Source organism: Ambystoma mexicanum, chromosome 1q (genome assembly GCF_040938575.1).
Source record: "Ambystoma mexicanum isolate Mex_15411 chromosome 1q, UKY_AmexF1_1, whole genome shotgun sequence".
NCBI classification, from domain to species: Eukaryota; Metazoa; Chordata; class Amphibia; order Caudata; family Ambystomatidae; genus Ambystoma; species Ambystoma mexicanum.
In genome coordinates this window covers 308699921-308726702 of record NC_090922.1, presented here as the reverse complement: position 1 = coordinate 308726702, position 26782 = coordinate 308699921, and the positions used below count along the sequence as shown (strand labels likewise).

The 26782-nt window shown below is 45.5% G+C and overlaps 1 protein-coding gene across 5 annotated transcripts in view; it reads right to left on the bottom strand.

Annotated features, from left to right (window-relative positions):
- The window catches only part of THAP7 (THAP domain containing 7), a 357684-nt gene that overhangs the window by 1406 nt on the left and 329496 nt on the right, over positions 1–26782 (bottom strand). The window lies entirely within an intron of this gene.

Below are 26782 nucleotides of genomic sequence, written 5' to 3'. Positions count from 1 at the left end.
AGGAAAAAAAGGAAAGAAATAACTTTCGTTATTGCGAGGATATGTGAACTTTTGCAATGTGATAAATTACACGCTCATGTGACAGTATGATAATAATGCACTTTTCACTTATATGGCACACTATGCCAAATGCAGCTTTCAGTGTCGAAACAGTTTTTGTTTTAATGGTCAGTAAGTGGAGCCTCATTTCAGGTGTATATCAAAGAGGGAGTATTATTTAGTGACCATTGCAGCTTTTTCAGGAGACTAAATTGTATTGCCCAGAGAAAAATCACTCCCCAAAAGCCTCATGTTACACAATTGGTCAAAGCATTCTTTTACTTCAGTATTTGGGACTGTAGTCCATATCCATTATTTAGCACTGTATACAAATTGCATATTTACATTCTGGTATGCATGGCATGTCAAAGTCAAATAGTTTTTTGTGCTTGAGTCTTTCTTGGAGCTCCTCCCAGGTACTGAAAATGCCTCTTGATGAGCATATCACCGTTTTAGAAACGAATTAGGCATATTTTAACGAAAGAGGTAGATTTTCATTTATATGTGAAATCCCCTTCTTAAGGAGAATTTTCCTTTCTGTGGCAATTGCCTTTTTGAATTTGTTATTTTTATTTAAGTAGGTTCATGTTTGCAGCAATAGAAATCCGAGGCACTGCCAATTTGACATATGTCCATAACTTTGAATTACATATCGCGGTGAGCTGAAAAGACAGAAACAAAAAGGCCCACCTGTACCCTCCCACTCTCCACACAATAAAACAAGCATTTCAAATGCTGCGCCCGGTCCTTCACACATTCCAGAACATGTCTCCAAACTTTGCCCCCTACCCTCTTCATATACCTCCACACGCAGCAGCCTCCTCCCTTGCAGAGAGCATACCCTGCACAGGGTCCCAAACGTCGGTTGCCCAGAGGTATTATTCTACAGTACTCCTGCTCCATGTACCAAGCTAAGTCTCTTAGCCATTTGGACAGCGTTGGCGCTGTAGGACTCGACCAAAGCATTAATATACAGCTTTTCGCCAGTATCATATATATTGATAGTAATTTCTTACCACTTTGTGATGCTCTGTACCAACACAAATATGCATCTTAAAATATTCAGCGGGACCTTGCAGTTAACCATGCCCTATGTCACTTCGCATTTAGTCAACTTTTGGACGCAGCGTGCAGGACAGTTCCACAACACATGTATAAAATCGGCATGATCTTTACCGCACCAGAGGCATCTATCATCGCACCCACTGCCAAACTTTGCCTGGACCGCTGGGGTTAGATAAACTCAGTGGAGGATTTTAAGTTGAATCAGTTTAAACAAGAGTTAATTGCCACTTCCTTAGACTGCTCGCACATAGATTTCCACTTAGCATCCACCACTTACTCACCAATATCCCGTTCCAATTTCGCCCCGCTAGTCATTACTTCCACAGGTATTATTTTGGGCAATGGCATATATTGTTGCCACTATCCTGCTAGTTTGCCAAATTTACTATAAATGTTATCAGGGAGACTGTTCCGGGCTGCGTCGGGAATGATGGGGACCACACTCTGAATGCCTCCTTGAGTCTGTGAAATTGGAACGCTAACCCAAATGTATCCCCAAGATTCTCCTTAACCTGTTAACATAAAACATATGATCCCCCGGATAGTAGTCCGCCAAGGTTTGCACACCATACCTCGACCAATCCCCACTTATTTCTTGGTCACATGTTGGGGCCAGGGACTGAATATTCCAGACGTTAAGTTCTGGCGTGTACAGAAATGGGATCTGCAACCTGCAGCATAGCCACTCCCATGCATGTACTGTATACACCGCTGGATCGAAGGGCCACTTGTTACAGAGCTCCCTGATCTCATTTAAGATAAATGACAAGTATGGGAATACCGCCCTACTTTTCAATTTAACATGTGGGGATTGCCGGGATGTCGGCGTCCAATATGAGACAAAGGACACCTGCGCCACCAAGTAGTATAGCTCGAAGTCTGGCAGACCAACTCTGCCCCTACCCCAAGGTCTGACTAGGTACTCCCATCGGATCCTGTGTGTTTTCAGGCACGACAGCAACTTAATCACCAACGAGTTCAACCCGGCAAAGAATTGGGACCCCGGACATATTGGGACAATCAGAAATAAGTACAGCAGTTTGGATAAGATAATAATTTTGACAATCACAACCTTCCCGGGCAGAGAAACCAGGAGAGAGCCCCAACGGTCAATTTGGCTTCTAAGCTCCTCAATATATATGCCATAGTTATCCTGAAAGAGCTGTGTTCTGGATCTGCCAATACGTTTACCTAGATATTTTGCAGGCTCTCGTTCCCATCAAAATCCCTCTGCCCCTACCGGTCGTTTGACATTCTCTTAGCGGTAACAGAATTGACTTGGACCACTTCCCTCTCAGCTCCGATATATTCCTGAACGCTTCAACTTCCTGGGTGAGGGGGGTTAGTACTACTGGTGTTTCTAATAAAATAATATTGTCCGCATAAAGCAAAACCAACTCACGAGTGCCTCCAAGCGTCAAGCCCGTTGCTCATGAAGTTGTCTCAGTTTTACAGCCAAAGGCTCAGTCGCTATAGCAATTAAAAGTGGGGATAATGGACACCCGTGGCGTGTCTCCCACCCCAGGCCAAACGCCTCAGAGACTCTTACAAATAACCTGATTGTGGCCGTCACCCCTGAATCATCTTAACACACAACAGAAAGTAAGGAGGGAGGGGCGTTAGGCAAGAATTGAGGTAGGAACCCTGTGGGAGACTACACAACCCTTGTCCTGTTATTAGGTAACCCACCTATTGGTTACTACACAAGTTGGTAGTGTGAGCAGCCAGACTTCTCTCAAGAGGGTTAAATGTGAGCTGTAGCAATGAAATCCACCAATACAAGTATCCAAATAAAACATACACTCATGGTTTTTAGTTAAAATCATTATTTATTTAAGAATTATTTTTAAATAAGAATTCTTTAAAAAAGGTAATGTGCAACAATAAAAATACACTTCAAAATGCTTTCTCAGAATGAACCCAAAGCAAGTAGATACTATTTAGAGATACTTCATACACACTTCCTACACCCTCAGGTGACTTAACTAACTAGGACAGTAATGGCATTTATATACGCTTGTATACTTTGTAAATTCTGAGTTTGGCAGAAAGGAAAGGTTAGAGGAAGGAAAAAGGTTAAACAAGTTTTCAGAGCATGCAAGCACTTTAAATCTTCCAATGAAGTCTAGATAAAAACCTTTCCCAGCAAGATTAGTTTAAAACCAATGCATCACCTATGAGGGACAGTAAGATTCAAAGTCCATGGAATAGAAGAATCTGCAGGGGACCATGACAGCCAAAGTCAATTGGAGCAAAGTCGATGGATCTGAGACACGTCTTAGATAGCAAATGTCTTGCACAAAGTTAGAGAGTTTATTGAATGAAAAATCACTGTAGGGTCACAAGCTGTTACACTTATGGAAGTTAGAGCAGAGATCAACACTAGAAAAAGCAGCTACTGCAAGTCTCAACTGAGAAGAGCAAGCTACAGACAAAGAAGTACGTACCCCAATGTCAGAACAGTACCTTTGGTTAGAAAAAGAGGGTCCATCTGGCTTCTGTCTGGTTGCAGCGATGCAGATCCTGTGTTCCTGGGCCTCAGTTGTGGGGACAAGATGGAGGACATCTGGGGACTCCTGCGGCAGCAATTCGATGGTCAACGGCAGCTATGGGCTCTTTTCGGATCAACGGCACTTTGCGGTTTCAGCGCTCAGTAAATAGCACCACCGCGGATCTTGGACACCGGTTGGGCTCCCTTCACCCCTTGAGTCCAGCTCTCTGGTGAGGTGACTGGAGCTTGGGTCGTCCTGCTTCGGGAGGGTCCTCCGGAGGCTCCTGGAGATTTTGGCCAGCTTACAGATGTTGCACTAGTCTACAGATTTCTCAACCCCTGGCACTCGGTTCCAGCAGCAGCAAAGAAGTACAGCCATTTGGGGAAGGTCTTCCAGCAAAGTTAGTCTTTTGGTTAGTTGGTCCCACTAACCCAAGGGAAGAAGTCGTCCTTTCCAGAGCTTCTCTTGTCGATTAGAAAAAGGAATTTCAGCGCAGCAACAGGGCTTCACCGATTAGTTCAACGGTCCAGGAGTAGGCAGCAAGCTTCATTTACTGTTTCTTCATCGGGATGTCCTTCCCAGTGGTCGACTCGGTCTTCAGTCCAAGAAGCCTCGCCTTTTAAGCAGGTTTCTCCCATTCATGCACAGCCTAGCTGTCACTCACAGTAGGGTGGCAGTCCCGCAAGGACAGCCAGCCAATCAGTAGTGGGTGCATTCAGGTAACCATGGAGACCAAGGACAGGGAAGTTTCGGGCACCTCCCTCACTTCCTGCCCTTGCAGACACACTGGAGCCAGAGGCGGGTTTCAGTACTGAAGCCTGCGAAAGACAAAACAAACTAAGAAGTCAAACCTGGTTTGGCGCGCAGAGTAAAACCCAACAAAGACCTCACAAACAGAAAATGGCAAAAAAAGAAGACGAGGGTAATTTTGACAAAATGGTCACCCATGGGTGCTATACTGCAGCTGAGGATTCTGCCTGCGGTAGAAAAACCAAATGGTATGAAAATGAAACCACTGCCACCAGCCATTTAAAGTAGTGGGAGGCACATAAAAAAGGTTACACCGCAAGTAGGACAAGAGGCTACTAAGTAACCCCCCTCCTCCAGCACTTCACAAAAGATAGGGTGTGCTGGACCTACAAAGAAAAGGTAAGTAAAGTCTGTTAGGTAAGATTTTCCTGACCTGTGTCAACCCCAGAACTTTTTGCTTTACTGGTGGGATATTTATTCCTTATACCTCTGAGTGGGAACCTTTTTCCACACCCACAGAATCATTTACTCTTTTTTTGGGTGTCATTTTGTAGACTCTCCATAGTGTCTTTTTTAAAGTTATCCTCTTGAACAACATTTTGGCAATAAATCACCCTAGGGGCTCCCCTTTTAACTTTCTCGGCCTAATCTTGGGAGAACTACAGTTTCCAAGGGTAGAAAGGATCTTTGGATCCCTTTTACATTTTATTTAGTGAAACCAGCACACCCCACCTTATGTGGAGTGCAGGGGAGATAAAATGTATCAACTTTCACACTAACAAATCTGTTACAGGGACAAGCTTACCTTCAATGGCTGGTGGCAGTGATACCTTGTATTAATTTGGTGCTCAGTTGGTGTTCACAGCTGCAGTAAAGACACCCAAGAGTGCTCATTTTACCAAAATGCCCCAGTCTTCTTTTTTCACCATTTTAGTGTTTCTTGTCCTTTGTTCCTTCCCCTGACATCCAGGGTGGGAAATTCCTTTGTGCGATTTTTATCTTCAGCGGGAGTCCCCTGGACTCCCCGCCCGGCTCCAGTCTATCTGAAGGCAGGAAGCAAGAGAGGAGTCCAAAACTCCACAGCCCTTTGTCTTCCTCCTTGGCTGAATGGGGACAAATCCCAGTGGTGGGCTGGCTGTCCTGATTGGACAACCAGATCGTCCCTTCTTGTAAAATGCAGGGATAGAATGCAGAAGTTTGGTTGTAATTCCTGTTAAATACTGCGAACCTGGAAGGTGAAGACAAGTCGACCACTGGAACTAAAACCGAAGGGGACGATGAAGCGACTGGAGAGCCTGCTGTGTAAACTGAGCCTGCTGTAGCCCTTCCTTCCAAATAACCTGGGGACTCTGAAAACGATGACCCAGAGCCTGGTGAGACGCATTAGACTCAAGACCTGCATTTTGAGCCATCCCACACTGTGCTGCGAACTTGCAGGGCTGCAATACCCTGGGGACCTCGAACCATTGTGCAGTGCACAGTCTTCTGAATCTCGCTGAAACTTCACGGGCATCCTGGTGTATCTCCAGAGACAAGAATCGAGTCTGTAAAGTCCCCTCACCAGAGAGCTGGACCTTCGTAACAATGAGAATCCAACCACAATATTCGGTCTTCTATGCTCCTGTAAAAAGGTGCCAATTCCACAGAGCTGCATTCAGCTGTGAGGAAAACCTTGCCTAGAGCCTTCTCTGTTGAGCCCTGCTGCAAAGTTCCTTCCAAGGTCCTGTTTTCAGTCACCATGACAAGGAATCCACTGACCGGGTATTTGGCTGCAGATTCTGAAGTTCTCCTGCTGCAAAATCTTCAATGCTGAGGTACTGCGTTGGCTTGGGTATGTACTTACCTTAAGTCTCTTGTGATTCCTGCAAAGTTTGGGGTATTTTCTGTGATTGGGAGGCCTCTCGTCCAGTTCACCCAGTTCCACTGCTAGAATCCTGCTAGGGTGTCTTCTGTGAATCCCCTGGACCCTCTAACTCTGAAGTAAAACACTCACCTGTTTGCCTAGTCTTCCTAAGGAACTCTGACTTTTGCTACTGAAGAACCTATTCTGAAATGGTCTGTTGGACACTAGATCTTAGTGAACGCCCGCCCCCTTCCGCCATTGAGAACACTCATGCTCTAGGAACAAGGGAAATAATTAAGGATTGGGCCTTTGGCCTGTAAAATACAAGTGTTTAAAAGTTACTTACTTGTAAAATAGTTGGTTGGTAACTGTGCACATCTGCCTCCTATCTGCCACGGCGACACTCTACGCTGATCAGCACTAGATACGCTGCGAACCACCACGGCCCTCAACCGTCCAGCTCACCTATTTCCACCAATGATGACACAAAACTCCTCCCCAAACCTTATTGGACATGGGACCCCATTTACCTACCCCCATTAATGGGCAATGTACTGACTCAAATGCTACTATGCCTGTGTCTATGACCCCTGAAAATGGGACCTCCATTACTACCACTGCCAATATTGTAATGCCAAATGTATCTACCCCTATTTTGCAATGTACTGACTCATATGCTACTATGCCTGTGCCTATGACCTTTGAAGATGTGACCCCTAATGCTGTAAAGACCATACCCTCCACCAAAGATGCCTCCTACACCCCTCACACCACACCCACCTCCCATAGCCACCTATCCCCCTCCACCCAAGAAACCCATTTCAAATGCACCCTGATCAATGCCCGCTCCATCAACGCTCGCGCATTAGACATACATGACCTCATCACCACTCATGACCTAGAGCTCCTTATGGTTACTGAAAGCTGGTTACATGAAGCCTCAGGCCCTGCACCATCCCTTGCACTACCACCAGGTTATGCAGTCACCAGACACGATCGCCCATCCAAAGGTGGAGGCGTTGCTTTAATAGCCAAAGACTCCCTTTCCATCAGAAAGATGGACAAAACCATTAACAGTGACTATCTCCAGCTGAAACTCAGCATCTCCCACAACTGTACCATTACCATTCACCTTGTTTACCGCCTTCCTGGCTCTATAGGAGACGTTCAGGTCTCCCACACTCACCTGGCAGACAATCTAAAAAAATCAACCAAAGCCATCCTACTCGGTGACATCAACCTAGGCGTGAATGACACCAAAGGCCCGTCTGCCAAATCGCTCAACTCAGCCCTTGAGACCTTAGGATTCAGAAACTATCACAGTCCCCACTCACACTCTAGGCAGAACACTGGATTGGGTCGCCCAACATAACTGCCTCCCCTCAATCACAGGAAATACCCCCACCCCCTGGTCCGACCACCATGTCATCACCTTTGGCATCCCCACTGCCAGAACCTCCCCTCGACCCCTCACCCTCTATCACCTGCCCTAACAAGAAGTACTCGCCAGCTCACCAAAGAGAGATTCCTACCATTCCTCCAGGGACCATCCTTTAGACCCCCCCCTTCTCCAATGACCCAGAAGCCCTCGCTCAAGAGTATGGCACTGCTATCACAACAGCAATCAACTCCATTGCCCCACTCAAACCTCGCAAAACCAAACCCACTAGCCACACAAATGCATGGTTCACCTAAGACCTCCTCAAACTACGTACTGACTAACGTGCCGCCCTAACACGCTGGCAAGCCACCCACGATGAGAAAGACAAACTAGACTTCAAATCGCGCTCAAAGGAGTACAAGAAAGCCATCATCCACGCCAAAGCCAAATCCTTTGAAACCAGAATCTCTGACGCCAAGTCCAACACAAAAGAAATGTTCTCCATATTTTGAGAACTAGAGACCCCCACACCCACACCCCAAAACTTCACCAAGGATAAGGCATGGTGTGACGACATCCAAACAGCCATGCGCAATAAGCTCAACTCACTACAAACTAAAATTATGAACACCAAACACGCGCTCTCCAGCTCACCCACTCCTGCCCCCTCCTAACCCCTCTCCCCTTTTCTCATTCAAGGCCATTCAGGAGCAGGACATGATCAACCTCATGAAAACTATTAAACCTTCTAACTGTAAGGGTGATTCCAGCCCTGCAGCAATTATCAAGGACTGTGCAGACACCCTCGTGCCATTCCTAACAGCCTTTGCCAATGCCTCCTTTGCTACAGGGAAAGTCCCTGCTTGCCTCAAGGAAGCTTGGGTCCGACCCCTCCTGAAAAACCCCACACTTGACCCCACCTCACTCAATAACTACAGGCCCATCACCACCGTCCCCTTCCTACTCAAGCTATTGGACATAGCAGCATACCTACATGTACAACACTTCATAGAAAAGAACAAACTCCTAGGGTTATGACAATCCGGCTTTCGCCCCAGGCACGGGACAGAGACTACCCTACTTGACCTCAAAAACCAGATGGACGATGCGAGAGACCAAGGTAAACCGGTACTACTCCTACTTCTTGACCTCTCTGCGTCATTTGACCTCGTAGACCATAACAGCCAAATTTTCCCCTGACGCCACTGCATGGATCACCTCCTTCTTGCAAGGGAGAACTATGCAAGTTTTCTCCGATCTCGCCTCGGCCTCACCCACTATCATGCTCTGTGGAGTGCCTCAAGGCTCCTGCCTCTCCCCCACCCTCTACAATATCTTTACTCGCCCCCTCTCTCATCCTTGACGCGATGGGTATCTCCTACACCAACTACGCGGACGATACTCGTCCTTCTCACACTCACAGGCAACTATAACACAGACTCCACGATTCTTAACAACATCTACAATATCATCCAAACGTGGATGGCTGTCAACAGACTCTGCATCAACTCTGACAAGACAGAACTCCTACTGGTAGGATCCCCGGACACTCTCAAAAATCTTGACATTCAGTTCAACCATTTCACCACTGACTCCATCAGAATCCCAGTATCCGACACAGTGAAAACCGTTGGAGTCTGTGGATTCCAACCTATCCATGACAACACAAGTCAAAGCAATTGCCTCATCTGCAGCTTACCATGCAAAACTCATTAACGCGGCCAGGCCCTTTCTCTCCAAAGAGAACTGTACCAAAATAGCCAGAGCCATCACAGGCTCTAGGTTGGACTACTGTAACTTACTCTTCCTAGGGACCTCCTCTAAAAATCTTGAAAAACTGCAAGTAATTCAGAACAGTGCTCTGCGTGCAGCCCAAGGTATCTCTAAAAGAGAACATATCACGGCCGCTAGAAAAAGGAGAGGGTTATATTCAAAGCCCTGACTCTTACCCATAAATGCATACACCTGTCTGCACCGGCCTACCTGTCATAAAGAATCCACCCCGCCACATCTACAAGGCCTACCAGAACACCCTACGCAAACACGCATCACTGTGCCCAGGGTAAAAAAAGACAGAGCGGGGGTGGGGGAGGGTGCTAGCCTCCCTACACTGGAACGCACTTCCCACTACTCTGTGGGCCGAATCCTCACTCACTGCCTTCCGCACAGCTATGAAAACCACCTTTTTCGCTTGATCAACACTACAGTCCCTTGGGACCTCTCGCCTCATCCCTGATAACCTGCGAATGTACTGCTACTAGCTGACTGTACGAATGTTTTATCAATGCACAATATGTACAATGTAAAATGTGTAAAATGTACCTCCCTGCAACTAAGCTCCCTGCAAGTAACAGCACCATAAAGCCATCGGGCTGTTTGAGCACTATACAAATGTAAAAAATAAATTAAATAAATAACTCTAAGAGTGAACAGTTGCAAAAATGTCTTACTTACCTTGGATGTGTGATGCATTATTCTCAAAAGTATGCTGAACATCTTTCTTTCCTTAGTAACCGTTTTGCCATTCTAACAGAAGGTAGATGTATAGGTAGATTACTCACCTGTGATTTGGTTATGCCTCTTCCCAAAAGTATGGTGTTGGTTTCAGCAGAATATTCCTGTTAGGATAATTGTATGTGTGTCCCCCATCTGTGTCTTACTTCCCCTGACTTGCTGTTACCCAGTCCAGAATAAGTCTGCATTAGGTTTTACCTACCTAGAATAACTGAGTCATTCACTAAAGTGTAACACTGGGTTTTGCTTTCCCTGTGCTGTTTTAGGCAGACACAAAAAGAGTCTTGGGTTTATACATGCCCCAAGTTGCTGGCTCCTTGAAAAAGTATAGGGTTTTACTTACCCATCCAAAAATAAGTTAGAGTTACTGCTTATCTCAGTCTGTTTCACTGATCTCAAAAGCGCCTATAATTGAATATTACATCCTTTGGTTTTACTCACGTAGTTTAACTGTTTTATCACTAAACTAGTTATAGGTTTTTACTGTACCTAGAATAAGTGTTCCACTATTCCCAAAATGTATCCTGTCCAGTTGACCGATTATGTGACTTGTTACCGAGTGTCACTGTACAACTGGTAGGGTGTACTACCCTTGAATTACTCCATTGTAATCTGAAAGTGACCATTGGTTTTACTCCCCAAGAATAGGTGTGTCCTATACTGAATGAAGGAGTGACTACCCAAGAACTACTGTTAGGTGGTCCAAATAAGGTTTATGATTTGGTCTGTGTACATGCAAGCATAGTGTTGTGTTTTGATAATTGCGATTACATATAATGTGTGATAGTACTTTTACCCCTAGATTTATCTGGGCCTACTTGTATTTAAATAAATATATATATTTTTTTTACATACAGTGTTTCTTTGGACCATTTGTATTACAATTTCATTTGTACTGATTCTACAGCCCTCTATCCCTCCTAAAATAAGTATGGCTGCTCTGTCTACGCTACCATGAACTCAGTTGTTACAGCCTTATACTAAGAGTGGAGTCTTGTACTGCCTCAGTTGAATGGTTTTACGAAGCCCTTAGTTGGACTTCAGAAAAACTGTCCTAACAAAGTCAATTTCATTTCACTATTCTTGGGAACGGTAGTTCACCCATGGAAAGGTATTTTAAACCTCATGAGAAATCTAAAGAATTTCCCAGTGACACTGCACTGAGGGCACTGTGTGTCACCATAAAAAAAGTTTATGCCTACAGAGTTTGTCAGACTCCAAAAACAAAAAGGAAATATAAAATCCAAATCAGATCAAAAACACGAGAGTGAGAAAAAGGGCTAAAAATTAAAAGTCCTAAAATCTAGCAAAAGAGCTTGGGGTCTCCAAGGTTATAGGGAATTAGCACAGAAATGAGAATTATCCCTAACAAGGGGCCCCAATCTTTTCGAGCACTGCAAACAGGAAATCGCATGCCACTGAATCAAAGGCTTTCTCCATATCCAGAAGCGTTGCCATTGCCTGGATTGAGGGGTCCACCTGGGACAACACGCCAAAAGGCCTCCTAGATTAAGAGCCGTACTTCTCCCCGGAATAAAGCCCGACTGATCCATGTGTATTATCGACTGGAGAAACGGCAGCAGTCTGTCCACCAAGATTTTAGAGAAAACGTTTGTGTCTACATTGATAAGGGAGATCGGCCTGTACGACGCACAGTCCAATGGGTCTTTAACTGGTTTTAATAGCAGGGTAATCATACCTTCCTGCATAGGGGGCAAGCGTCCTACCTCAAGTTCCTCGTCCCACACTTCTAGCAAATATTGTGCATTCCCGCGGGCAAATTCCTCTAAAAAATTCCAAAGTGATCCCATCTGATCCCCAAGCCTTTCCCGACGGGAGATTTCTAATTGCTTTAAGGATATCCTCCTTCGTGATTGCAGTACTCAGTTCCTCCATAGCCTGTTCACTGAGCAGGTTCATGGGAGCATTATCCACAAAACTATGCAAGTTGTCTGGATGCCCTCTAAGCATATAAATTCTCATAGAAATGCAGAAATTCCTCCAGTATATCATCAGGGTCCGTTGCCAGGGCCCTGTCTGAGCGATGGATCGCCGGTATATCCGTCTGACCTCTATTCAGCATTCTCGCCAGGTACCGGCCTGGTCTGCCTTCTTCCCCGTATCTATGGGCTAGTTGCGGCGTAGCCAAAAACCACAACTCTGTCAGCCTCTGCATTGAATTCACTTAAAACCTCCTGGATTTCAACTAGGGATTCAGAGCGGCCAGTCAGCCCCCCTGCCACTCTCCAAATTTGTGAGGGTGCGTTCCAGCTCATTCAATCCATTTCGGATACTTTTCAAACCACTGCTTTAGATTGAGATACAGCATCCCCTCAAGGTGACTTTAAACTCCCCCCAGAGAGTGCCAGCGGATTGTACAGAGCCCACATTTATCGCAAAGTAAGTCTAAACAATTTCATGTACCTAACTACGGTAAACCACATCTAGTAAGGCTTGACCCCTTGAACCACCAGCGAGGCTGTACTAACGACAAGCCAGCCAATCTGAACTGCCACACCCAGGCCTCCAGATAAGGTGCGTACAGGCCTTTTTACGCAAGAAAATCGTGTAAATACAACAGCTTTATTATGTTCCTGTGTACATTTACACACAGGTTTAGAGCAGAGGGCAGTGAAATGAATGATATTTTATTTATAGCGCGCTCATACACAAGTGTTTCAGAGCGTAACCATGCAAAGGGAGGGGAAATGGGGGAGAACAAACAACGACCTTACTAGGCCCAGTGACATTAAGAGCGCGCAAGGGCATGGGAAAGGGAAAAGAGGGTAAGTGCATGGAAGGGGGAGATATGGAAAGTGAGGAACATAGGAGAAAACAGAATAAATATGAATAAGTAAAATAAAAGAAATAAAGGCGATAACAGTGGTGGTGCAGCCAGCAAGTGGCAAGTGCTAGGTTAGTCAGATAGGGTATATCTGAGAAGTGCAGAAGAAAAGTGGGTTGGGGGAATGTATGGGTACAGATACAGACCTCAGTGCAAGGGGTGGACCAGAGACAGTGCAGGGGGGTAGCAGGGTGAGCAGGTACCTGAGCCTGAAGGACATAGGGGGGGCCAGGTGCACACTGCCGAGAGAGAGAGAGAGAGAGAAAGAAAGAGAGAGAGAAAGAGAGAGAGAAAGAGAGAGAGAAAGAGAGAGAGAAAGAGAGAGAGAAAGAGAGAGAGAAAGAGAGAGAAAGAGAAAGAGAGAGAAAGAGAAAGAGAGAGAAAGAGAAAGAGAGAGAAAGAGAAAGAGAGAAAGAGAGAAAGAGAGAGAGAAAGAGAGAGAGAGAGAGAGATCAGCAGGGGAGAAGAGGGGGAAAAAGGCAGAGACGAAGAGAAAGGTCTTGAGGTGCTTTCGGAACTGGAGATGGTTCTCCTTAAGTTTCAAGGTGGCAGGGCAAAGGTCAGGTTACTTGACAGAAACCAGAAGGCTTCTTTTGAACCATGGATAAAAAAAACCTCTGAAACAGAATGTATTTCTCCTAAACCTTTCAAAAAAAGAAACTGCACACTGTGATAAAAAGGCATGGTTTATTTCCATTCACCTTCTGCTGTGTTTCTGCTCATGGAGCAAACAGAAGCACTGTGCATATTTGTTTTCCTAGCATTTTAGGATTGTAAAATGTATAACATGGAAAAGTAAGCTGCAATTGAGAATTAATATTTTTTAACAGATTATGCCTTTTTTCCAGTGAAAGCAAACCAGTATTGCACAATTGTGTTTTTCAGGAGTTCCTGTGCTGTGTGCATAATCATGCGGAGGCAGATCATTTTTACACTTATCATTTAATTTACACTCTAATTATAAAAACCGTGCGTAAAATTATGACTATGCATGGTCTAGTTTACATCCATTCAACCTTGCAGTCAATGGGTACATTACTATTAAATGGTCAGTGGCAGCAGAGTCTTTGTTCAAGGGTGAGTGATTCATTACACAATCACAGGTGTCCTAGCTGCTCATATATACAAGACTACAATTAAAACATCCAAAACCTGACTCTCCAGGAAATGCAAGTGCTGTTCAAAAACAAATGAAAGTTACATTTGTAATTGAAATAGATACTCCGCAAAACCTGTCCCTGTGATAATCCAGATGGTTATTTAACTTTATGTAGCGCTTCATACATGGTTCCTCCAACATCTAGGCACTGTGATTATTATACTTCAGTTGATACTCAGTTAACCGACCTCTGAAGGATGTTAGCCAATAAGATAGCTCAGCCGGTTGAGCACTTGTCGCTGCAATCTGTGCGTGATCTGTAGGTTGCAGGTTCGAAGCCCGGCAAGTCAAACTCAGCCTTTCATCCTTTCAAGGTCGATAAAGGAGTACCGACTTCGGTTTGGTGATATTGATAAATAAGTTCTATGTACAGCACTTAGCCAAAAGCACTATATAAATAACCATTTGACCATGAGATTAGATATAGAATTTAGCATGGAGTCCTTGCCTCTCGCCACTAACATTGGCATACCATTCGGTAGTAATAGCTCCAGGAAATGAGGACTCATTAAGCATCAAAAGACAATTCTGTATCGAACCTCAAAACACACAATACAATTCATGCTTGCTTTACTATGTAATTGGCTAAGTCTTTGTGTTTTCAACATTTAAAAATATACAGGACAGATAGAATGGCCAGACCTTAGAAATAATGAAAGGTGTATTGTGTCACAATGCAGAAAGCTGCCGCATAGTAATGATTTCCATACAGTTTTAGCACACGTTGGCTGGATATCACATACATTTTACTCTTGCAAAGGAGAAAAGTCATTTTTAAATCTCTTAAAATCACATTTACTCTCAAAGTTGAAAAATGGGGAGTAAAATACTCCCACCTCAAAATCTTATCTGGAGCACTGGCCATACCACAGGGGAGTGAACGTACAGTGTCCGCGGAGGCATCGTACAAGATAAACTGCCTCAAATTAACTCTGAACTGGCTAGGATATAATTGATGCATGAACTTGTGTCATGCACTGATGAATAAAAGCAATAGCCCCTCTTGCCCGGGTGTGAAGCTCTCCAGGCATCGATCAAACCTAGCTCTGACATTCCCCCCTGAAGAGCCTTAGTGACCGGGGAGTCTGGTCGCACCACACGGTTGATCTGTCTAGCCCTGCGTGCAATACTGCATTCAGGTCCCCTGCCACAACTAAGTGCGTATGTGTATACTTCATGCATTTAACCCACAAGGCTGCAAAGAAATCAAAATCTTCCACATTTGGTCCGTACACATTCACCAATGTGACCGGGCATCCGGCAAGCTCCCCAGCAACAATAACATACCTCGCTTCAGGATCGCACTCTTGTTCAGAGAGCATAAACCCTAGGCATTTATTAATAATTATTGACACTGTGCAATTAAGATAAAGATGCGTAATATCTGTTGTCCCCATTATTTCGCCAGTCCTATATTCAGCCTTCCCAGCAAGTGGGTCTCCAAAAGAAACAATATTGTAGCACCATGCCACTCGCTATAGGCCACAACCTTGCACATTTTTGCATAGTTGTTAAGGCCCTTTACATTCCTGCTAAAGAGGGTACAACTATCAAGGCCAGTGCCCTACACCATTGACCTTGCTGACAGCATCATCGTCCACCGTACCAGCCCCACAATGGCATAACCAATCAGTGCACTCTACCATTACAACGTCAGACACATGAATCTTTTTTCAAGAGCCACCACACCAAAGGCCCTCCCCTGCCCACGCCCTTCGGAACTCCCATCCTTCCCTTCCCCCAGACTGCCTCAGCTGCGAGCAGCCTCCTCCCCACCCCACAGCCAACCCCAACCGGCAGTGATCACCTCCCCCAACAGTGTCATTAACCATTTTAAAAAGGGGTGCCTACATGGGGGAGTCGGACACAGTAACCACCTACACTCCACCCACATCAGCTCCTCCTTCTAGGAGGAGGAAGTCTTGTTACATGTACCACCCTCAACTTGGAGGGATACAACATTGTATACTGTATTGTCTATCCCATATGAGTTTCTTCACCGCCAAAAAGGACAAACGTGCACTTTGTACTATATGCGTAAAATCTTGAAAAAAGGATACTCTCGCCCCCTCATACTGTACATCACCCAGTTCCGGGCTCTTCCCAAGATGACGTCTCACAGTAGTTTAAAAGTCTCGCAATTACCAGGCAGGGATTCGGCCCTTGTCTCGAAGTCGGTCCCGAAGTTCTATGTACTCTTTGAACTAAGAACTGGGATGATAGTTCCGGGCCTCGAAGCACCTCCTTAAAGGTTTCCATGAACTGCTTCATATTACGCGACGGTATGGACTCCGGAATCCCTGTGTTAGGCAAGATTTGGAGCAGTACCCTATGGATGCACTACAACAACCGTGACCTCCTGGCATAGGAACCCAACCTTTGGTAGAAGTCTGTACTACACAGGTTGGTAGCGTGGCTGAGCAGCCAGGCCTATCTCAACAGGGGTCAATGTGAGCAGTAGGGTGGTTACACAGAGATTCAGTGACAATTATCCAAATAAACTCTTACTTCTTGATTAAAAATTAATAATTTATTTAACAGTCAGTTTGAATAAGCCTTCTTCAGAAGGGGCAATGTAATAGTAACACACAAATACACTCCAAAATATACACTCTTAGATTCTCTAAATCAGCAATTACCCCTTTGGGATGGCACACAGACACTTCCTACACCCTCAGGTGACTTAAATAGTTAGAACACTGGGCATTAATATATCACTGGTGCATTTAGAGCAATACTGTAAATTGGTGTCAAAGAAAAGGGTTTGAGAATAAAACAATAGATCACACAAATATTCTTAAGCAGGTAAGTACTTTTGAACCCCCCCAATGCAAAGTAAGTTAAACCTTTCCTGGAAGGAAGGTACCAACACACAATCAGAAGAGAGAAGAGCTACTCAGGGAGCCAGGCCAGCCAATGTGAATTGGGAAAAAGCCTAGGTGAGCTGAAGCACTTCTTGCAGGTAAGTAAAAGTTTTGCACAATGTTTTAGAAGTCTTAGCAGAAAAAAAAGGTAAAATCAATGTAGGGCCACAAGCTGGGAGGGTTGTGAGGGGCAAAGATGTTAGCAACTCTGCAAGGTTACCAAGACAAGTCTCAACTGAGAACAAGTAAGGCTACACCACAAGAGCTAAGCTCTTAGACTTTACAGTACCTTTGGTTAGAAGAAATGGTTCCAGCTGGCTTCTGTTCCTGTGCAGCTCTGCAGATCCTGGGCCTCAGCTGTGGGGACAAGAGGGAGGACATCTGGGGACTCCTGCACTGCAATGAGAAGGTCAGCGGCAGCAATGGGCAAACTTCAATTCAGTGGGACTTAGGCGTTTCAGCTCCTCGTGTCTGACAGCAAATCACAACACCGCGGTTTTCGGATACCACTTCAGACTTTCCTCGCATCTGGGGTACAGCACTCTTAAGGTGGCTCAGGCTTGGTCAGTCCTGCTTCAGAGAAGTCCGGAGGATCTTCCTGGTGCTAGAGTCCGACTTAAAAGCAATCCAGTCGATTTGGTGTTCCTCTGGCACTTCGGTTCCAGCAGCAGTGGAAGTACAGCCAGCTTCGAGAGGATGTCCAAACAAGTTCACTTTGGAGTTGATGGGTCCCACCAACTCAAGGGGAGAAGTCGTCCTTGCAGGGCTTCTCTAGTCAAAACGAATTTGGAGCTTCAGCACAGCAGCAGGGCTTCACCAGGCAAACCAACGGTCCAGGAGTTGCAGTAGGCATCTCATCCAAGTTCTTCTTCGGATTCCTTCGTCCAGTGGTCAACTCTGCCTTCCAAGCCAAAAAGCCTCACCTTTTATGCAGGTTTCTCCCATTCATTCCAGCCTATCTGTCAATCACACAGCAGGGTGACTGTCCTTGCCAGATAGCCAGTCGGCCAATCACCTTTGGGTGCATTTCTGTAACCAAGGGGATTAAGCACAGGGAGTTTCGAGCACCTCCCTCACTTCCTACCCCTCCCAGACATACTGGAGCCAGAGGTGGGCTTCACTCGTAACTCATAACCAAAAGAAATCATTTTCAAATCACAGTAAAATACAAGTATGGGGGAAACAGGTCTCACTCTCTCCATGTTGAAAATTAAAAAGTTCTAAAGTCCAGCAAAAGCACTCGGGGTCTCTAAGGTAAAAAGGAATTAGCACATTTCTGAGAATTCTCCCTAACACCCTGTAACCCGGACATTGTTACATCTGGATCATGCTTCCAAATCTTCGTTTGTGTCCTGCATTTCCTTGACCTCCTTCTGTAGACCCCAGATCACAGCTGTAACCTCGCCACTCGTGTCCTCCAGCACACCGACCCTATGCTCCGCTTATCTAAGCAGGCCACATTCCTTTTCTATTCTCTTGTGCATTCTGTCCATCTTATACTCCATACCATTAAGTCTGGTGTTTACGGCAGCAAAACCAGTCTTCATTTCTGTCAGCACCAGACTCAGTTCTGAAGGATGGTCCGGTTCAGGCTCCACCATGGCCTTTTGCAGGCCAGAGCTTGTCACAGCTTCAATTCCGGCCATCGTTGGCAAGGTCGATGTGCCCTTATGAATTGCCAGACCCTCCTTCTGGGTGAACTGCAGGCAACCCTGCTTCTTGCTTCCCTTTGCCATTCAACTGCAGCCGCCCTCCACTCCCATCTATCACAAAGACTCCTCAGGATTCCACTTGCACTTACAGCCAGAAAATGTGGTGCCTGAATGTGATCCCAACAGCGGCAGTCACACCATTCCAGGGTCTCAGCCAGCACCGCCTCCACCAATGCCACTCCACCTATTTCCAGCCATATTATGCCCAAAGGCAAAGCTCCTGGAGACCTGCCAAATTATATGCTGCCTCCCCAACCCCCCTCGCCTCTGGGAGGCTCAAGCATGCACAGCTAGACTCAGCTCCCACCATGCCTACCACATACAGAAAGGGGAGGATGTCTCCACACAGAGGTATCTGCAGCAGCTCCATGGAGGGGTCCATACCATTTTGCCTTGTTCCCCCTTCAAATCACTCCCATCAGCGCATCCTTGTGGATTAGTTTATCAGTTACTTGGTTTTATCCACCACGCGTCCTCCACCACATCAGACTGGTCCACACCCCACTCTGACCGCCACCCCTCCAGTCCGCTGGGCTGCCTCCTCCAAAGGCTCTACCTCTCCCAGCTGTAGCCTCTTGTTGCACTCACAGGGGCCATAAGGGATAGCCAAACTGCCTTGCAGGATCACAGCCCAGTCTCCTCAGGTTTCAAATCGCCTGGAGCCCACCACAGCAGGGGATGAAGTCACTGCCTGCGCCGCTCTACTTCCTCAACGGCGTACAGCACCACCTCCAGGGCACTCCTTCCTTCCTAGGGCCGTCTCCAAAGCTCCATCGGCTCCCCGGGTGCACACTGCCCAGGCCAGCTGCCTGCGCTGAGCTCATGTCCCTCAATCTGGAGCAAGCCGCCTACTTCGCGGGAAAGCCAGCCTGGTCCTCAGGCGGGTGTGCCTAATATTCCAGCACCGCTTTTCCCTGCAGATATAACAGATGGGGTCTCTAGCGTTCTGCACCCCCACCCCTCACCCCCCCACCCCCCCGCAGCAGGTTTCAGGTTCTATGGCCTAGTTTAGGCATGCACAGGCCTCCTCCTCTGCCATGTCTATTACGGAGTTCAAATGCCAGCGGCCATCTTGGTTTCCGGCTCTTGAGCGCCCCCGCATCCCACCAATTGCCTTTGACCTTAGAGACCCTCCCCAACTCTTTTGCTGGACTCAGGGCTTTTTCATTTTACTCCTGAGTGAGTGGGACTTTTTCCCCCACTCCCTCATGCGTTTGTCGGACTAGGAATTTGTGTTTCTCACTGTTTAATGGAGTCTGGTAAACTCCATAGGCATCTGCTTTCTGCATTGCGACACACAGCACCTTTTGTGTAGTTCCAATACATTTTGGTGGGTGAACTACTGTTCCCAAGAATAGTAAGATTACTTTTTGTCTTACTTACATTTTCTTTCGTGGGACCAGCACGCACCACCCTATGTGGATTGCTGGGGGGTGTGGGCGGTTACATAGTAACTCCTTATCCCACTTCTCATAAGATTCTGTTACACTAACTCACTTTAATGGCTGGTGGCAGGGTCTTCTTTTTACTACATTTGTGCCATGTATCTGCAGGCTATCATCTCAGTTGCAGTACAGCACCCAAGGGTGACCATTTTCCCAAAATGGCCCTGGTCTTCTCATCCCCCCCCCCCCACCATTTCTGGTCAGTTAGCTCCTTCTGGGCTTTTACTGTGTTGTTTGAATCTGGTTTGAGTCCTTTGTGCATTTTGCCTTTGGCAGGCTTCAGCCATGATGCCCGCCCAGGCTCCAGTGTGTCTGGAAAGGCAGGAAGTGAGGGAGGGCCCCGAAACTTCCCTGTCCTTCGTCTCTAGGTGTGCCTGAGAGAAGCCAGTTCCTATTGGCCGGCAGGCTGTCCTGGAGGCCGGCTGGAGGACAGCCACCCTGCTGGGTGATTGACAGACCTAGGGCTGTGAAGGAATGGGAACTTGCTTAAAAAGGGGAGGTTTTTGAGACTAGAGGCAGAGTCGACCACTGGAGGACAACATCTGACGAAGAAGGCGTGAAGAGACGCCAGCAGCACCCTCCGGGACCGCAAAGTCCTGGGAGGATAGCTCAGCTGCAACGTGTTCACCTTGGAAGCAAGACGACATGAAGCAACACAGGTTCAATCCCCGGGTCCGCGCTTAGAAACCTCTGGGTATTTAAGCGCTTTATAAATACGCAACTAAGAAAGAAAAAACACACACACACAATTACGCAACCTTTCCTGTAACAGCACCTAGATCCCCGCGGGCTGTGAGCGCTTTAAAAAAAAATGCAAATAAATAAAATAAAAGTGTCCGGTGAAGCCCTGCAGCTGTGTTAACCCCGTTTTTGTTTCAACTGGGATGACCCGTATGGGACGACTTCCTCCCTTGGGCTGGTGGGACCAACTAGCCTTGAGACAAGCTTCATTTTGGCGCAACCCCCTACTTGCTGCGACTTCCATCGTCTTCGGAATTGCAAATCCGGCCCAACCCTTGTGGGCATCTAAAGGGGCCTACAGAAGCAGGACATCTTCATTCAGAGGCCCCTCACCAGAGTCCAGGACCGAGGGATCAAGTAACTTCCAACCTGAGCTGTTCGTTCTTCTTTGGCGCTGAGAAAAAGGTGCCAAAACCCCCAAAAGGCTGCTGAATCAAGGAGAATCCATCGCTGCAATGTCCCCCTCGAGTGCTGCCACAGAAGTCTGCAAACGTCCTTAAATTCCAGTTCTTCAATTCACAGGTAAGGTGGGGATTGGGGTACATCTACCTTTTGCCAATTGAATTGAGGTGCTTCCTAGATTGGGGAGTACTATTTTAAAACCTTTTGAGTTGACCTCAACTCATCTGCACTGGCCTTCTGCAAGGAGCCTCCTCTTGAGCTTCTGTGATTTTCTACTAAACTAATGAGTATTTTAAAACATTATTCTAAGAAGAGTGCATCAGAACTTTGAACTGGCCCCTTGACTTTGACTGTCCTGGCTACCTAAAGGCCCCCTTCTGAACCTATTATTGCTGGGATAAAAGACTGCCTACATCCCTTGGGGAGAATCTAGCTGTTTTACTACTTATAACAATTTATCACAAGATGAGGAATACGTGGGAGGAACATCCAGTCGAAAGAACGTTACAGTTGGTAAGTAACTTGTTCTTCTGATCTAACCTTAACTTTTCCCCTCCTTGAAACTCAATATTGAAATGGTGTTCACAAATAAGTGCTAATACTCACCTCAAATGACATCACTCAGTGTGCTGGAATATGTTTAGCATAAGAAAAGTTTACTCACCTACTTTATTGCTCTCGTTGAATTGAATCCTAACTTTGGGATTAGTGTTACTATTAGTTGCTGCTTTTTAAAGATTGGCTAATTATCCTTGTGTAGAGATACATACTTATACTATAACTTTAAGTGTGTGTTTACTTGGATAACTGTATTTACTCATTTAATTGTACAGCTCTACAGCTCACATTACCCATATTAAGATAAGCCTGGCTGCTCAGTCGCTCTACCAACTTGTGTAGTACAGGCCTATATTAAAAGGTGGGTTACCGAATACCAAGAGATTGGGTCTTGTAAAGTCTGACACCAGTTGGACACTACAAATTCGTACCCAACACTGTCCCATTGACTTTGGCTGTGCTGGTTTCCTAAAGGCTACTCTTCTGAACCCTACTGGCTTTGGCAGTGCTTGTTCCCTTACAGGTTTTAATTGTTGACACTATTATTGCTGGGATAAAAGACTGCCTACATCCTTCTGGGAGAAATTGAACCAGTTGAAAGTGTGTTCTGCTTTAACTAACCATTTTACCTCTTCAACCGAATTTTGTAATGGTGAACAAAAATAGGTGCCAATACTGACGTTGATTGATACGTTACTGCTTTTTGCCCAGTTCAGTTCACAGGTAAAAATAATTTGCACTGATCAGTAATTTGATGATCACAAAAGAATTTCAATATTCAAGGTTTCAGGTCTCAAAGTTTAACTCTCAACACGTGTTTCACCATTCAGAAAGTCCCAAATGGTTCATCAGGAGAGATTTTACAATAAATAATAATTGGTGTTGTACCCTGAGTGCGGTTTATCCTTAGAGTATAGAATCCTTAATTCACTCTTTAGTTGTAGAGCTTACAACCAACAGGAAGCATCCTGGAGCATCCTTGCGGACCCATAGCCAAAAACAAATACTCTGAGAAAGCTCTACAACCAAAAAGTGAATTGCCAGTTCATCAAGCTACACGAATATAAGAGCCACCATGTGAACAAGTATATTTTTTTGTTTATAAATTTGAAAAATCTGAAACTAAGGATGCTATACTCTAAGGATAAATACAGGACAAATGCAGCCCCGGTAGATAGAGCTTGCCGACACTGTTTGAACATTTCTGAACCGGAAACACTAAAGCACATTTTAACCAATTGCCCAGCACTTTTAGCATTGCGGAAACAGCATTTTCAGCATTTGTTTAATGATTTGAACATTTTAACACCTGAAATATTATGGGTCTCCTTTTCTAATGGATGTCGTATTACAGTCACATTAGCCATGTTGACATTTTTAGAACTCCCAGTTTTAGGTCTAATAAGAATTTGATCGAGCAACGAAGGGAGAATTAAGTTTAAACTAAAGTTAAATTATCTTTTAAATCTTTAGTATGCGTGTGCTCTGTTCTCTGTATTTTTACTATTTCTATTTGGTACATGCTAAAATCTCTGTTTTGTTTACTTTTATGAACCATAGATTCTGTACAGAATATAATTTTGCATTGTATATCATTACTTGCCTGTCCTAGTAAATTACACAATCGCCATTTAACCAAATCAATAAAAAAAATATTTTTAAAAAAGGTATCTTTTTCTATGTTGGAGCTTTGGGTCTGCTCAGAGAAAGCTTCTCAATTTGGAAGAGGGTGCCTTATTGTATAGCAATAGGGGTCTGAAAGCTTTAGCTCACCAGAAGTTTTAGACAAACTCCCATTAGCCCCAACCAGCATATTCAAATGATATGGCTTCATGAATCTACGTCCAAAGCATATGGAGAGCCACAACCTGCTGAAACTACTGCAATTGGTTTGGGCAGGCTCAACTGTTTTAGGGCTGGAGGAGTAGGGAGAGATCAGGCACACACAACTTGCTTCTACTGTGGCACATCTGTGTGACCCCTGCCCTATGATGGAGAGCAAACTGTGGTGACCAGGAGATTCCCCCTCCAGTCCCGTGGGCCCAACATCCAATGGGTCCGACTGGCACCGGGCACCTTGGTGGTGGGTGCCCAAAACCAGGAAGGGGGCTTAATCGCACCCTATTTAGACTTTTTTTCATAGTCCGTTAGATCAGGTTTTCTGAAGTCCAACTAAGGGCTTAGTAAAACCATTGAACTGAGACAGTACAAGACTCCACTCTTAGTATATGGTAGTGTAGACAGAGCAGCCAGACTTAGTTTAGGCGGGACAGAGGGCTGTAGAATCAGTACAAAGACATTGTATTATACATATGGTCCAAAAGAAACACTGACACACTATGTATTGTAAGAATAGCGGGTTTATTTTATATACAAGTAGACCAAGAGATTCTTGGGTAAGTAAGTAAGATCATAGAACATATAAACACATTATAAAAACACAACACTATGCTTTAAATGCACAGATCAAAGCACATACATTATTTATAACACCCAACAGTATTTCTAGGGGGTGAGATGATAGATTACTTTCAGTAATACAAGGGTAGTAGACCCTGTCAGTTATGAAGTGACACTCAATAAGGAAATCATAGTCAACCAACTTGCAAATATACTTTTCTGAACAGTGGACTACAAATTCAAAAAGCAGTATATACACACCTCTAATAGTTTCGTGATAACACACAAAAAACCTTTTTGGCGTAACATACAATTAGAGCTGCTTTTAAGCTCAGGGGAACACAGGCTAAGATAAGCAAGAACTCTTCAGACTAATTGTGTATGCACCAGGCAGACCAAGGTTAGCTACACATAAAGGACCACTTTTCAGGAATGGCACACAGCTATTCTAAGCAGGTAAGACCTAAAGGAACATACTATTACAGTTGCTTTTTATGATCAATGGAACACATATTGAGATAAGCAGTAACTCTTTAACTTGTTTTAGGGTGGCACACAGCTAACACAAGGTAAGTAAACCCTATCTACTTTTTAAAGGGGCTATCAGCAACTTAAAAGGTAAGTATAACCTTAGGCAGACTTATTGTGGACAGGCTAACAGCAATTGAGGGGAAGTGAGACCCAATTGGGGACACTCGTACATCTATCCTAACAGGAATAGTAATGTGAAGTCAACAGCATTACTTTTGGGGAAGAGGCACAACCAATTCAAAGGTGAGTAATTTAACCTTGTATATACTTTTCAGAATAGTGCAACACACATTTAAGGTAAGTAAGAACTTTTGTAACTGCTCACTCTGAGTTACAGTTAGAAACCAAATTATTTGACAAGTAAACACTTGTTATTCTTTTCAAGGCAGAACCCTTTTCTTATCCAGTTCTTTCTTTATTCTATAGCATGAGTTCACTCGGAGGCAATAGAGGGACCCTAGTGGTCTAGGTGCCAGCTGTAGGCAGGGTGAGATACGGTTCAGTTCTAAGCAAAGTCAGAGTTCCAGAGGAAGACTGTTCGAACAAGTATTTATCTTTAAAGTTAGTAGAGGGTCCAGGGTCTTCAGAGAAGACACCCTAGGAGGATTCTGCAGGGGGCCTGGGTGAACTGGATGAGTGGCCTCCCAATCACAGAAAACACCCCAAAGCTATACGGAAATCACAAAGGCTTAAGGTAGGTGAAATATGCCAGCCAACACAGTACGTCAGCGCGGAAGAAGAGTTGCAGCAGGAAGACTTCAGGATCTGCAGCCAAAAACCTGGTTGATGGACTCCTTTGTCAAGAAGATAGAGGATCGGACATTGGAAGGACCTTTGGAGCAGGAATCACAGGAGAAGGCTCCAGGCAAGAGTTTCCTCATGGCTGGATGCGAGAAGACAGAATATCACTGGTCGATTCTTGTCATTTGCAAGATTCAGCACTCTGGTGAGGGGACTTTTTGGACCCGATTCGTGCCTCTACAGATCCAGCAGGATGCCCATGAAGTTTCAGAGACATTCGGAAGATCGAGGTCCCAGGGTATTGCAGTATTACATTCCCGCAAGGTCGCTGTAAGGACTTGGTAGCATGTGACTGACCTGTAGCTGATGGAACCTTGATATGCTGTCTGGAGCGATGCCAGAGACCATGCCCAACAGGTCCACCTTGCCCTAATAAACAGGGCAAGAGTGAGTGTGCACCCGATGGGCTGAGCCCAAGGGGAAAAAGCCTGAAGAGAAAAAACCCCAGCAAAGCTTGGGAAGAACACAGTGATTCGAAGTGCAGAGAGACAGCTTCAGTAGGCAATAATCCAGATGGGGTATCATGGTATCTAGGCAACAGAGATGGAGAAGTGTTGGAGCCAAGCAAGGACTCTGGAGCACAGGCAGGTAGAAGATAGACCACAGGATGCAAGAAGGCAGCCAAACAGGTAAGTAAGGAGAGCAGGGTGCAAGGCAGCCAGAGGGAGAGCAAGTGCTCGCAGAAGCAAAACGAAGGAGGCAAGGAACAAATGAGGTACAGCAGCTAAGGGAAAAAACAGGAAACACAGCGTCAGTGCAAGCGCTCACCTTCTAACGGTGTTTTAAGGAGTAGCTTGACAGAGTTCAGCGTGCAGGCTCCATGACACAGGGATTCCGGGGGCCATCTTGGAAAACAGTTGAAACGCCTCTCGAGCTGTGGAACGTAGAGCTGAGCTGTCGCCATCTTGAAGGGATGTATACTCCATGAAGATGCCGTCCCTGCTACCGCTGCCAGAGATACCATGAACTCCCTGGTTTCCTGACAGTCTCAGAACAACGTGGGAAGGCACAAAATGCAGGTCTTCTTGAGTCTAGTGGGTCTCACCAGGCTCTGGGTTGTTGTTTTCAGAGTCCCCAGGTCAATTGGAAGGAAGGGCTACAGCAGACTGCAGTTACACAGCAGGCTCTCCGGTCGCTGGAAATCGTCTCAGCTGCGGTTTCTTCATCTTCCTCTGGTTTTGGTCTAGTCGTCGACTACCTCTTCAGCTTCCAGGATCTGACTTTTATGCAGGAACCCAGC